Source organism: Rattus norvegicus, chromosome 3, assembly GCF_021556685.1.
Source record: "Rattus norvegicus strain SHRSP/BbbUtx chromosome 3, alternate assembly SHRSP_T2T, whole genome shotgun sequence".
Lineage (NCBI taxonomy): Eukaryota > Metazoa > Chordata > Mammalia > Rodentia > Muridae > Rattus > Rattus norvegicus.
In genome coordinates this window covers 108,842,499-108,854,824 of record NC_141536.1, presented here as the reverse complement: position 1 = coordinate 108,854,824, position 12,326 = coordinate 108,842,499, and the positions used below count along the sequence as shown (strand labels likewise).

The 12,326-nt window shown below is 42.0% G+C and overlaps 1 protein-coding gene across 6 annotated transcripts in view; it reads right to left on the bottom strand.

Annotated features, from left to right (window-relative positions):
* The window catches only part of Slc28a2 (solute carrier family 28 member 2), a 61,870-nt gene that overhangs the window by 43,130 nt on the left and 6,414 nt on the right, over positions 1-12,326 (bottom strand). Inside the window, exon 4 of one of the 6 annotated variants that reach the window (XM_087654137.1) lies at positions 11,550-11,783. The exons of the other annotated variants lie outside the window; for them this stretch is intronic. The gene's annotated coding sequence lies outside the window, so the exon portion shown is untranslated. The remainder of the gene's footprint in view (positions 1-11,549; positions 11,784-12,326) is intronic. 6 annotated transcript variants of the gene reach the window in all.

The window sequence follows — 12,326 nt, the reverse complement described above, 5'->3', positions numbered from 1 at the left end:
TCTATATCCACCCTCCACCCCTGGAACCTTCCTCACAAACGGAAACAAAAAATGAACAAAAATTGACAAATAAATAACAAAACAAATCTTACTGTGGAAGCTGTAAATCATGTTATATGATATGCCCTTTTGCCCAGACACCTTTACTTGCAAAGAAATGTTGCTTGCAACCAGTCACTGGTCTGTTTTGAAGCCTCTGGTTTCTGCTACACCATCAATACAGAGTCCTCACTGGGACTCCTCTAAAATAACCTGCTCTTGTGTCATGGAGATCACTTCACAAGCTCCAGCAGTTCACACACAGACTAGATGTAGGGGTGGGTCAACTCAAAGCCCTGGATCTTGGCCTGGGTTGTAGCTGATGTGATCAGCCCACCAACTCTCCTGGCCCTTGCCAACAGGGCTGGCTCTCTTGCTTAGCCCAGGTGAGGGGCAGGGCCTGCTCTCCTGCGTTCTTGCCACTCCATCATTGCCAGCTCTCACACATCCATGGCACCAGGGACAGCTCTACCATGCTGTCCAGATGAGGTTCCATGTGGCCCTTCTGAGTAACAAAGCCAATGAGGGCCAGGGCCATCTCTGCCCAGGTGTGGTGGAGGGTGGGGCCTCTGTTGTCCTCTGCCTGCTCACCTAGTTAAATTTTTTTAATGAGAAAAGATTTATATAGAAATTAAGATGCTAAATAATTACAAATGTTTAACTTTTTGCGTTCTTCCTCCTTTCTTGGTGTGTGTATGAATATATATATTAATATATTATAAAGTTGTTCTTCCTTTAAAGGTCATAGATATTCAAATGTAAACTATCTTTCTCTAAGGATCTGTAAGACCATTGCTTGGGGAAGTGGGTACAGCATGGAACAGAGAACCTGCAAAATTCCAAGCCAAAAAAAAAAAACTACCATAAAATTTGTAACAAAAAGGTTAAAATCTATACATAAGTAATCTTAATTTGCTGCTACATGCTCATATGTAAATTGAAATAACTCTCTCGTTATCTCATCTTTAGACTAAGGAGACAACTATAGGTCTATAAGATATTTTGGATTTCACATGGGTTTTTATATGATAATGTTTATCCTAAAACAAATTTTAAGTAAAAAGCAACATATGTCTAATAAATAAAATATATTTGTAAATAAGGTTTATAAATTCCTGAGGTCACTGAGATTAACAACAGTTTTAAAGATATATGTCTAACTGTTGTTAGGACAAAACGACAACCAATAGATTTGGAAAAGATCTTTACCAATCCTACAACTGATAGAGGTCTTATATCCAAAATATACAAAGAACTCAAGAAGTTAGACTGCAGGGAGACAAATAACCCTATTAAAAAATGGGGTTCAGAGCCAAACAAAGAATTCACAGCTGAGGAATGCTGAATGGCTGAGAAACACCTAAAGAAATGTTCAACATCTTTAGTCATAAGGGAAATGCGAATCAAAACAACCCTGTAATTTCACCTCACACCAGTGAGAATGGCTAAGATCAAAAACTCAGGTGACAGGGGTTGGGGATTTAGCTCAGTGGTAGAGCGCTTGCCTAGGAAGCGCAAGGCCCTGGGTTCGGTCCCCAGCTCCGGAAAAAAAAAGAACCAAAAAAAAAAAAAAAAAACTCAGGTGACAGCAAATGCTGGCGAGGATATGGAGAAAGAGGAACATTTCTCCTCTGTTGGTGGGATTGCAGACTGGTACAACCATTCTGGAAATCAGTCTAGAGGTTCCGCAGAAAATTGGACATTGAACTACCTGAGGACCCAGCTATACCTCTCTTGGGCACATACCCAAAAGATGTCCCAACATATAACAAAGACACATGCTCCAATATGTTCATAGCAGCCTTATTTATAATAGCCAGAAGCTGGAAAGAACCCAGATTCCCTTCAACAGAGGAATGAATACAGAAAATATGGTACATCTACACAATGGAATATTACTCAGCTATCAAAAACAATGACATTATGAAATTCATAGGCAAATGGATGGAACTGGAAAATATCATCCTGACTGAGGTAACCCAATCACAGAAAAACACACACTCAATGATAAGTGGATATTAGCCCAAATGTTTGAATTACCCTAGATGCACAGAACACATGAAATTCAAGAAGGATGACCAAAATGTGAATGCTTCACTCCTTCTTTAAAAGGGGAACAAGAATACCCTTGGGAGGGAATAGGGAGGCAAAGTTCAGAACAGAGGCAGAAGGAACACCCATTCAGAGCCTACGCCACATGTAGCCCATACATATACAGCCACCAAACTAGACAAGATGGATGAAGCAAAGAAGTGCAGGCCAACAGGAACTGGATGTAGATCTCTCCTGAGAGACACAGCCATAATACAGCAAATACAGAGGCGAATGCCATCAGCAAACCACTGAACTGAGAATAGGACCCCAGTTGAAGGAATCAGAGAAAGGACTGAAAGAACTTGAAGGGGCTTGAGACCCCATATGAACAACAATGCCAAGCAACCAGAGCTTCCAGGGACTAAGCCACTACCCAAAGACTACACATGGACTGACCCTGGACTCCAACTGCATACATAGCAATGACTAGCCTAGTAAGAGCACCAGTGGAAGGGGAAGCCCTTGGTCCTGCCAAGACTGAACCCCCAGTGAACGGGATTGTTGGGGGAGGGAGGTAATGGGGGAAGGATGGGGAGGGGAACACGCATAGTGAAGGGAAGGGGGAGTGGTTAGGGGGATGCTTGCCCAGAAACCGGGAAGGGAAATAACAATCGAAATGTAAATAAGAAATACTCAAGTTAATAAAGATGAAAAAATTTAAAAAAAAAGATATATGTCTAGCCTCTTTGTCTTTGTTAGGCTTTAGCTATTTGAATAAACTGAGCTACAAAAACCAGTAATATTCTGTAATACTACACTATAAGATTGTCAGTCTCTCTATGGGCCATATTTATGGTTTCGTAAGGTTCCAAGTCAGCCTATGGATTATAGTAATGTGTGGGTTGATGTCTATACGCAGGTGGGGGTAAGCACAAGATAAGGCAAGGCCTGTGCTTGGGCAATGAAAAAGAAAGGTGGGCTGAGATTCTTATAGAACTCTCTCTCTGTACAGAGGGAGGAAGAGGGATGATGATGAAGAGGACAACCCAGATCTATGTGGCGTAAATAGTCACAGATAGCGATGAATATCTTATAAGAGACGGATAATTACAGGACAAATTTTCTTATCTAGGTGGGCAGTTTATATCAATACCAATTGGCTCTGAGTTTATTGTGTGGACATTTTGTGGGGTGAGAATTTACTCATATATATCTGATTAATAAATTACAAGCCTCTAGAATTTTAATTTTGCCTGGTTGCAGGGATTTGTGACAGCTAAACATGAGATGGTCTGTTATTGCATGGGGCTGGTGAGGCAGTGACCTGCAAAGGGAACTTAGTGAGTCAGGTGGAGATGATGTGAGAGCTCTGGGTCAGAGAGTCTGCCGAGTCTGTCTGGAAATGTGAGCAGAGTCCACAAGACATCTATGATCACTTATGGTCTCTACATGGGGCTAGCCATAGAGGCAGCAAGACCAATGGGGCCAGAGAGTAACCAGCAGTGGCATGGGATAGAAAAATCTTTTTTTTTTTAATTTAATGCTATAGGTGGCGCCCAGTGTGGGGCAAGAATCCATTAGAAACTTAAGACTGTCAGCCTAAGAGTTAGAGTTTTATCTTCTAAGTGAGAGAAAGGTGGCACCAGGATGAGTCACGTGGACTCAGGCACAGGTACCTTGAAACAAACAAACACCGGAGAGTTTCTGCTCACGGCTCTGAGTCAGAGAGCTGGAAATGGAAGCTGCCTGGTTGGAGTATGATTAGTTCAAAGGCTGGTCTATTTGCTTTTAGCATAGACATATAGGAAGTTTGTCTGAATCACATGGGGAATTTTGCCCAGGGTTCAGAACTAAGACAAGAAAAATAAAAGTCTGTAACTACAGGTAGACAGCATAACAGACAGATGGTATATTATAGTCTGCAGGAAACTCAGATTCTTTGTTGGGTTAATTTCTTGACATGACAGAATAGAAAAAGCCTAAGAATGGGTTCATACAGTATTTTAGTTTACTTCATTTGTTTTAGATTGTTAATTTTCAAAATTGGTGTGATTTTGAGTTTTGGGGTTATATTATTTCTCTGGGAGAGAATACAAGATACAAGCTTGTCTGTTGACTAAAGGATATGCTCATTTGGAAAGAAGGGCTTGTCTTTGTTTTTTAGAAAAGGTGATTATGTTCTGGACATCTTCCAGAGCTATATGGATCAGATTTGATAGAGGGAGACCCCCCCAGAAGAACTAGATTCCAGAGAATCAAACAGAACATTTCTTGATGATACTAAAAACTTTTTTGAGATTTATATATTACAAAATGCACATCTTTGGTGAGTGTCACCATCAGACATGCTGAACTGACCTGCTTGAACTCCTGATCTCAGCGACTTTCAGCTGAATCCAGTCAGGACAGACTCAGAGACTACAATAATTTTTGGTGTGGCCTTTTTTTTTTTTTTTCTTTTCTTTTCTTTTTTCCTTTTTTCGGAGCTGGGGACCGAAAGGTGTGGCCTTCTTAAAGTCAAACAACTTCCCTATTTCCCCACCCCAGCCCAAAATGTATCTCAACACCGATGTACAGCTTGAAGAAATTATCAAGAGTCTTCTACTCAATTCCCTAAATTTTTGGAGGCTAGAGGTGGTTATTCTAAGGTTGTTTTTCTGGGGAAATTAGAAATAGTCATAATTTAACAGGGAAGAATTAGCTAGAATTGATTGTACAGCCATAATCTCATTTGGTGGAAATCCTTATAATTGTTACTAAGTTGAAGTTAGAATTTCTCACATTGGTACAGAAATTGTTTTGATGCAGAAACAGGGTTTTCTTTGACATAAATTTCTTCTATTGATACAAAAAATTTAAAAGTACAAAATGTAGTCCCAGTTCCTCTCTTAATGGCATTACAAACTGTCTTTAGATGATTAAACAATACAAGATAACAAATTCTTGGCAATGAGTTAATTTCTAGGGACCTTACTAGATATTTTATTTAGAAACAGTTGTGAGTAGATAACAAATTGTCCAACCTAAGTGGGCAGCTTATGGTAGCTGGAAGTAGCATGGGATGGAAATTTCTTTTTTATTTCCCACTACAGACTCTCTGAGCCACAGAGAGTCTGCTGAGATGAGAACACCCCACCGGTGGCCTGCTGGCACCGGCCCTACTGTGAGATGGTGTTCATTTTTTAAATATTTCCTGCTACAGTAACGGTTTAAAGATTTATTTTATTGCTAGACACTTTTCAACTAAATTTTCAATTTAAAATTTTAAGACTAAAATTTAACAGTAATAAACTATAATAAAACTATAAAATCCTAATTCCGTAAAAGCTACTACCTTGTGGTAAAGTGCTCAAGATAATTTTATAATGAATCAAATTAATTAATGTGCTTAAGACTCTTTATAATCATGATTCGTAAGAATGTAATAATTTACAGAAAAATGTGTAGGAGAGACCAATTTATACCTCCACTTATATAGTCTTTGTAGATGTTGTCAGGATGAGTCTCAAATAAATAACTAAAAGAACAAAGTTTTTTTTTAATCGGGTATATTTAATAAATTAAATTCTGATCATCAAACTCTTCAGAGATCTGGTGAATGTGGAATTTTAAATGTTTTCTCAAAGGCTTTCACACAAAAAGAAAGACAGAGAGAGAGAGAGAGAGAGAGAGAGAGAGAGAGAGAGAGAGAGAGAGAGGAAAAGAAAAGAAAATGCCAGCTCCTAGAGACAGCCCTAAGGTCTCCTCCAAAGAAGACAATGGGGCACAGACAATTCCACCTGGACTGGGGTAATGCTGAGTAATGCTGGGTAATGTTGGGCAAAACCACTGGGCAAAGGACTCGCCCCATGCCTTGCCCTCAGCCAGTACTCTGCCCAAAATATGGACACACAGGACCCTGTAGAACCTACTACCCGCCTTTAGCTTCCACCAGTAGGCCAGTCTCTCCAGTTCTTCACCTTAGGAAAGCCTCTCAGATCTTCTAACTCTGGCACCGGAAGACTGACACCACCATATGTGATGGACTATCTTGTTTGATGGACACCACACTGACCTCTGACTGCTGCTCTGGGAATTCTGCCCCCAAGAAAACCATCGAGATTCCCAGAGAGAAGTCTGTGTCAATTTAGTTGATAGAGAGGCCATTTGGATTATACTTCCTGCTCAGAATTTCTTTCTCAGACCTCCAATGATGTTGATGGTTGACTGCTGCTTGGTCAGTTGCCTGGCAGCAGACATGCAGCTTCTTCCCCCATGACTGCAAGTGCCAGGTCAGTCCATGTCCTATAGAAAAGTCAGGCCTTGCCTTTCTAGCCCTCCTAGGTCTCCTACTGAAAAAGCAGACTCATCCAGTTTATCCTACTCACAGACTTCACACTAAAAGTGAGAAATTCACAAAAAAGGTTTCAATGTAATTTTTATTCTTCCTTTATTAAAAAACAAAAAAAAGACCTTGCTTTGCCATGACTACTCTTAGTAATCAACCACCCACATACAATGGTAAATGAATGAATTTTTTAAAAAAAGATTTGGAGTTTACAAAAGGGCCAAGTTTCTCAAACAGGCCAGTTTCAACTGGCACAATAATGAGGTGTCCTCTGGTTAACCCTTAAACATACACACTCACACACAGTGTGCACACAGCATAAAGTACTCAGATATATTAGGCAACCCATTATTGTTCTACTCTGTCTACTGGTCCTCAACTTACAAGGAAAGTCATTTTAAATGACCATTCCCTTGTGCTCCTTCGTTCTGACTCTTACTAGCCTTTTTCTATGTATAATACAAACTTTCCTGCTCAGATCATTGAGGTACTTATTCTGTTTTATGCAATGATGTGGTACCTAGCTCTATAATCAAAACTGCAGGGGCAATTTGAGATGTCTGAGTGCACATAGACAGACGGCTCAGTGCACATTGGTCTTGCTGAGGACTTGGGTTTGATACTCAACATTAACTCGGTAGCTCACATTTATCTGCAACTCCAGTTTCAGGAGATCCAACTGCCTCTTCAGGTCTCCATGTGTTCCTGCATGCACTTGATGCACGCTCTCTCTCATGCACACACATATATGCATGCATGCATACATACATACATACAATACATACATACACTTATTTGGAAATCCATCATGATGGCTAAAGTTATGATTTGTTTACCTTACTATGCTTAAGAGATTCTAAAACAGAAATGTCTCTAATCAGTAAGGCCCACTTGCCCTAGGCAGATAACGTCCTAGAATGCTGGAGCTTTAGTTCGAGTCACATAACAAGCCATGTGTTTTCGCTTCTGTAAAGAAGATTGGTTGCCCCAACTGCACAGTATGTGCTTGATCACACAGTAGGCAGGAGGTATACAGGCAGGAAGTGAGTCAGGATCCATGCTTGCCCCTAATTAGATGAAGGGGAGAAGTGCCTACCTTCGGGTTTACCTGTATCAAACTCACTAATGGAATTTGGTGCCATAGTCTAGGTTCCCAGCTATGGACATGGCTGGTGTCCACCATCCTGGCCAGTATTAAATAATGCTTGCCTCAAATTTGGCTCAAAAGTCTGATAGTGGTCTTATTCTCACCCAGTGGGAGGAACAGGATCTAACTGAGCTTCTTAAACTGGATTGTCATATTTTTATCCTTCGAAAGACTAACTGCCCTTCTAGGAATTTGATGGAAGAATTGGAATGGAACATTAAGTCTGACTTGGAAAACACAAATTGGAGGTAGCAAGTTCTTTGCTAAACCTCCCTTCTCAGGAAGATCTGCTACTTCCTCTGAGGAAGGAAGTGCTTTGTTTGCAGCACAGTCTTACAGAGGCCTTCCAGGGAGCTGCTCCTCCCAAGGGATGAGTCTGGGGTTCATTTTCTTATCCAAATTGGACCTCTCTGTAACTGATAAGGCTCACAGAGCTAACGCTGCACATTTCATAAGGCAAACAGCTCTTCATAGACATAGCTTATGTCTTCTGCATTCTAGAAGTTATATAATAGATGAAGTATTAGTGGGACATTTTAATTTAATTAAAACAAATTTACTGACAATCGCTTTTAGACTTATTCAGTCTTTCTGTCACAATTATAAATTTCATACTTTTAAAAGAACATCTATTTATTCCTTACTAGTTATGAAGTCAAATGTTACATTTTCTTCATTTGACCCAATCAGACTTTTAAAAATAAGCTTTCTAATTCCTCCCATTTCAAATTTCTTTCGGCAGCAGGTCCTAGTCCTACATGTATTGTCATTGTTACAGCTTTTTCTTCAGAACACCACAGAGTGCAGAAGGACATACTGCACTGCACAGTCCTTCTAGACTACAGACATACACTGTCGGTATCACACTGCTGGAAAACACTCCATGTCCTGTCGTGCTGGTGGTGCCTGTCTGGAAGCTGGAGCCTGAGTTGCTGCCCTGGGACATTGTGGGACCAGCCCAGAGCTCTGAGGCTCCCTTAGATTAAACTCTCATTGGAGCACTAACTAGGTTCAAGAGAACCTGGCAAAGGTCAAAGTGTCTCATTCATGTTCTGTCTTGCTGAACCTTCCCAAAGTAACCATCTCTATTCCTTCGAATCCCTATTTTTTTTTTTATTAACTTGAGTGTTTCTTATTTACATTTCGAGTGTTATTCCCTTTCCCGGTTTCCAGGCAAACATCCCCCTAATCCCTCCCCCTCCCCTTCTTTATGGGTGTTCCCCTCCCCACCCTCCCTATTAACAAAGATGGAGCTTTGAGAGAGGAGGGCCTGTGCCCAACTGCAACGAGCAGAATCTTTCATACTCATCCGGATAACTGAGTCAACAGGTCCAAACAAACAGGTTGTAAACATGCTCTCTGGTACTTCTGAGACTTAGAGGGCACTGATTACAGATAAGGACTGAGCACACAGTGTTCCCAGTTCAGGCCAAGCATTCCTCAAACAGTCTTGTAACAAAGACCAGGCTAATTAATATTCCCACGAAACAACAGAGATCTGTGTGATGGGGGGAAGAGGTTGATAACAGCTCTTAAATCTCATCCGTGAGTCCATCCGTGAGTTCTGGGTTCTCCAGAACTTTTCAATTTGACAACTTGTTGACCCTACCACCAAACACTGGAACGCTGCCTGTCAGAATAGGATGCCTTGCCATGGTCTTCCATTGTTCGTAGCCCTACCTTACTCCAACCCTCATTTCACTGCAGGAAATCTGTTTCTGACAGAGTAAGCGAGTAAAAGCTTGGAGAGGAGTTTTGGCTGAGGCAGCATATGCATTCAAAGGGAACAAAACACCTGTGGTGTTTTGCTGCCACAGCCTGAGCAGAGGCAGACACCTGCCTCTTGTTTAATGCCCTAACATCCATGCTGGCTGCAAGTACACCTCAGTGGTAGAGCACTTGGGTAGCATGTCTGAGACCCTGCTTCAGACCTCCAGCACCACGAATAAATAAAACAATTATTTTTAAAATGACATTTAGAGACTCAAACTAAGAATTTAAAGGACAACAGCAGTCCAGTCATTGTTGTGCATGTCTGAAGCCCTAACAACTTGGTAGGTCAAGGCAGCATGGGATTCTCCAAGTTTGACACTAGCCAGGTGAGTTTCCGGCTACCCTGTATGACTGTGGTCCTGGTCAGACAGAGATCCTGCCTTCCTATAGACAGAAAGTTAGTTAGATAGAAAGAAAAATAGATTATAGATAGATAGACAAATAAGCAGATAGGTAGGTAGATTGATGGATGGATGAATGAATGAATGAATGAATGAATCTAAGAGACAAGAGCACACTTACTTCCCACCACCCAGGGAACAGAAAGACCATAATCAAGATGGTGGCTTTCCCAAGGTGAGGCCCATCCCTTGCTCTTGAGATGGACTCCTATGATTTCTCCACTACCACATGACCTGTGATAGTGGGGACCTGTATCCATGCTTTCCCCTCTAAATAAAAAACTAAGTACCAGAAATAACGGTGTGAAGTGTGACTGCACAAGGGTACAGCATAATGCAGACACTGCACTGTGGCCTGGCAGGAAGAATCCTTGGGAATTTGCGATGAAGCTTGACGCTCTTTGCTTTCACCCTAATCACCTCTTTACCCCAAATTACTCTGCTTCTGTTTGGTTTGCCACTGGGGTTGCCGTGTTGTTTCTTGCTTTGTACACAGGAGCACATCTCTTGCCTGTGCAAAGCTTGGCTTCCCCTCAGGTAAAAGCCCTTTCAGCTTAGGCAGGAGTCTTCTAAGCTCTGGAGATGCCTGCCCATAACCAACAACAATGTCTTTGTCCCACAGCTCTCTAGACACTTGTGACTTATAGAAGTTCTGTCTAAGCCAGCCTCCATGGGCTCAAAGGTACCAGTAGAGCTCCTGTTATTTATTCTTTCCACAAAGTTTATTTTTTTTTTGTTCTTGCTATTGTTATTATTAATCATGGTCACCATCATTACCATCATCACCATCGTCACCATCATCACCATTATCACCGTCATCACCATCATCATCATGTGTGTGTATGTGTGTGTGTGTGTGTGTGTGTGTGTGTGTGTGTGTGCATAGTATCTGAGGTGGGGTACATGCCATAGTACCCATCTGGAGGTCAGAGGATAACTTTCTGTAGTTGGTCTGTTCTCTTTCCACCTTACATGGGTTCCAGGTATGTAACTCAGGTCACCGGTTGGTGGCAAACATTTTCTCCCACTGAGACATCTTGCCAGGACCCCTGTTAAGTATCTTTTATTCATATAAATGGAGCATTAGTTTCTTTTCTGCTGCTGTGACAAAACACCATGACCAAGACAACTTACAGAAGACTTTATCTGAGCCTGTTGTTCAGAACCAGTAGGAGTGAATAGTGGCAGGAGGGCGTGGCAGTAGGAAGCAGGCATGGTGGGGAAAGGAGAAACCACATCCTCAGCATCACCATGGAGGTGAGAAGGCTTTACTCTCAAAGTCCCCAGTGATGCTCCTCCTTCTAGCAAGGAAGACAGCAGCTCCTAAACCTCTCCAAACAGAACCTCGGACTGGGAATCAAGAGTTCCACTGCCTGGGCCTAGGGGGCATTGTCTCCTAACCATGGTGCTGCATTGACAATCTTGGAAAAAATAGATTCTATTAATCAAAGGGGTTTACAAACTCCATGTATACCACAGAGCCCTGCCAACACCAGAGAACTTAGCCTATAATTACTTCCCGGTATGAAATGAGTTATGTTCCTCTAAAATTCAAAAGTTGAACTCCTAAAACTCATACTTCAAACCAGAGCCTCTGAGGAAGGCTCTAAAGAAATTAAAATGGAGCCAATTAGGACTAGTCTTATGTATTCCAACAGGAGCCCTTCTATGAGAATCCTACATCCAGAGATATAACAGGTTTGCACACACAGGAAGCCTGAGACAAAGCAGGAAGGCCACCATCTGCAAGCCCCAGCGCAAGGCCACTCCCATCTCCATTTGTAGCCTTCATAACTTCCCAAAGAGACACTCACTCCACTGCACTTACCTGTCTGGTAACTTTCTGATCTGTCATCCCAACACTTTAAAGGTGATGGCAGCAGGGTCACAAGCCTGAGGCAGCCTGACATTTGACAACATGACTGTTCCTTTCATGACTTGATTTAGGGCTTAAGCATCCAAAGAAATTAATTCACAACTCCCAGCAGGGTCTTCACTCATCTGATTGATTCCACAGCAGGGCAGGGTAGGAGATCCGACACACAGCTACCTGTCAATAGGCCTGTCAGAGGTAAGGGGAGTTGTTTGATGTTCTGCTGGTAACCCTGGCTTCTGAGTTCAGGAGAGTGATAGGCACCCTGCCCAGTAGGCAGCATTTCACAGCACTCCTCCCACTTTTCAGCTCTTCTGTTCTCCCCATCTCCCCTTCCAAGATGTCCCCTGAGCTCTGCAGGTATAACGATGTCCTGTCTGAGGCTGCTCATTAGGCCTTTTTTTCTCAATACCTTGACTAAGAAGTTCTGCACTGGCTGCTGCTTCCTATCTTCTCTGTAAGGTTATGAGTGGCAACAATCTATATCAATACTTAGAAGACAATTTGACATGACCATTTAGGGAAATAACAACATTTGGTTCTATCCTAGAGCCTGGGGCCTCCCAGCCATGGAATTTTGACCAAGATTACAATATAAGGCAAAAAAAGGGGCCTCCTGGGGAGCAGCAGGCCTCAACCGAATCAGAAACTGGTTATTACTCTGTAATGCTTGTGCACCTCTTGACACCTCTTGCCTGGCAGGCTTGTGTTATGGTGGGGAAGGTGGATGAC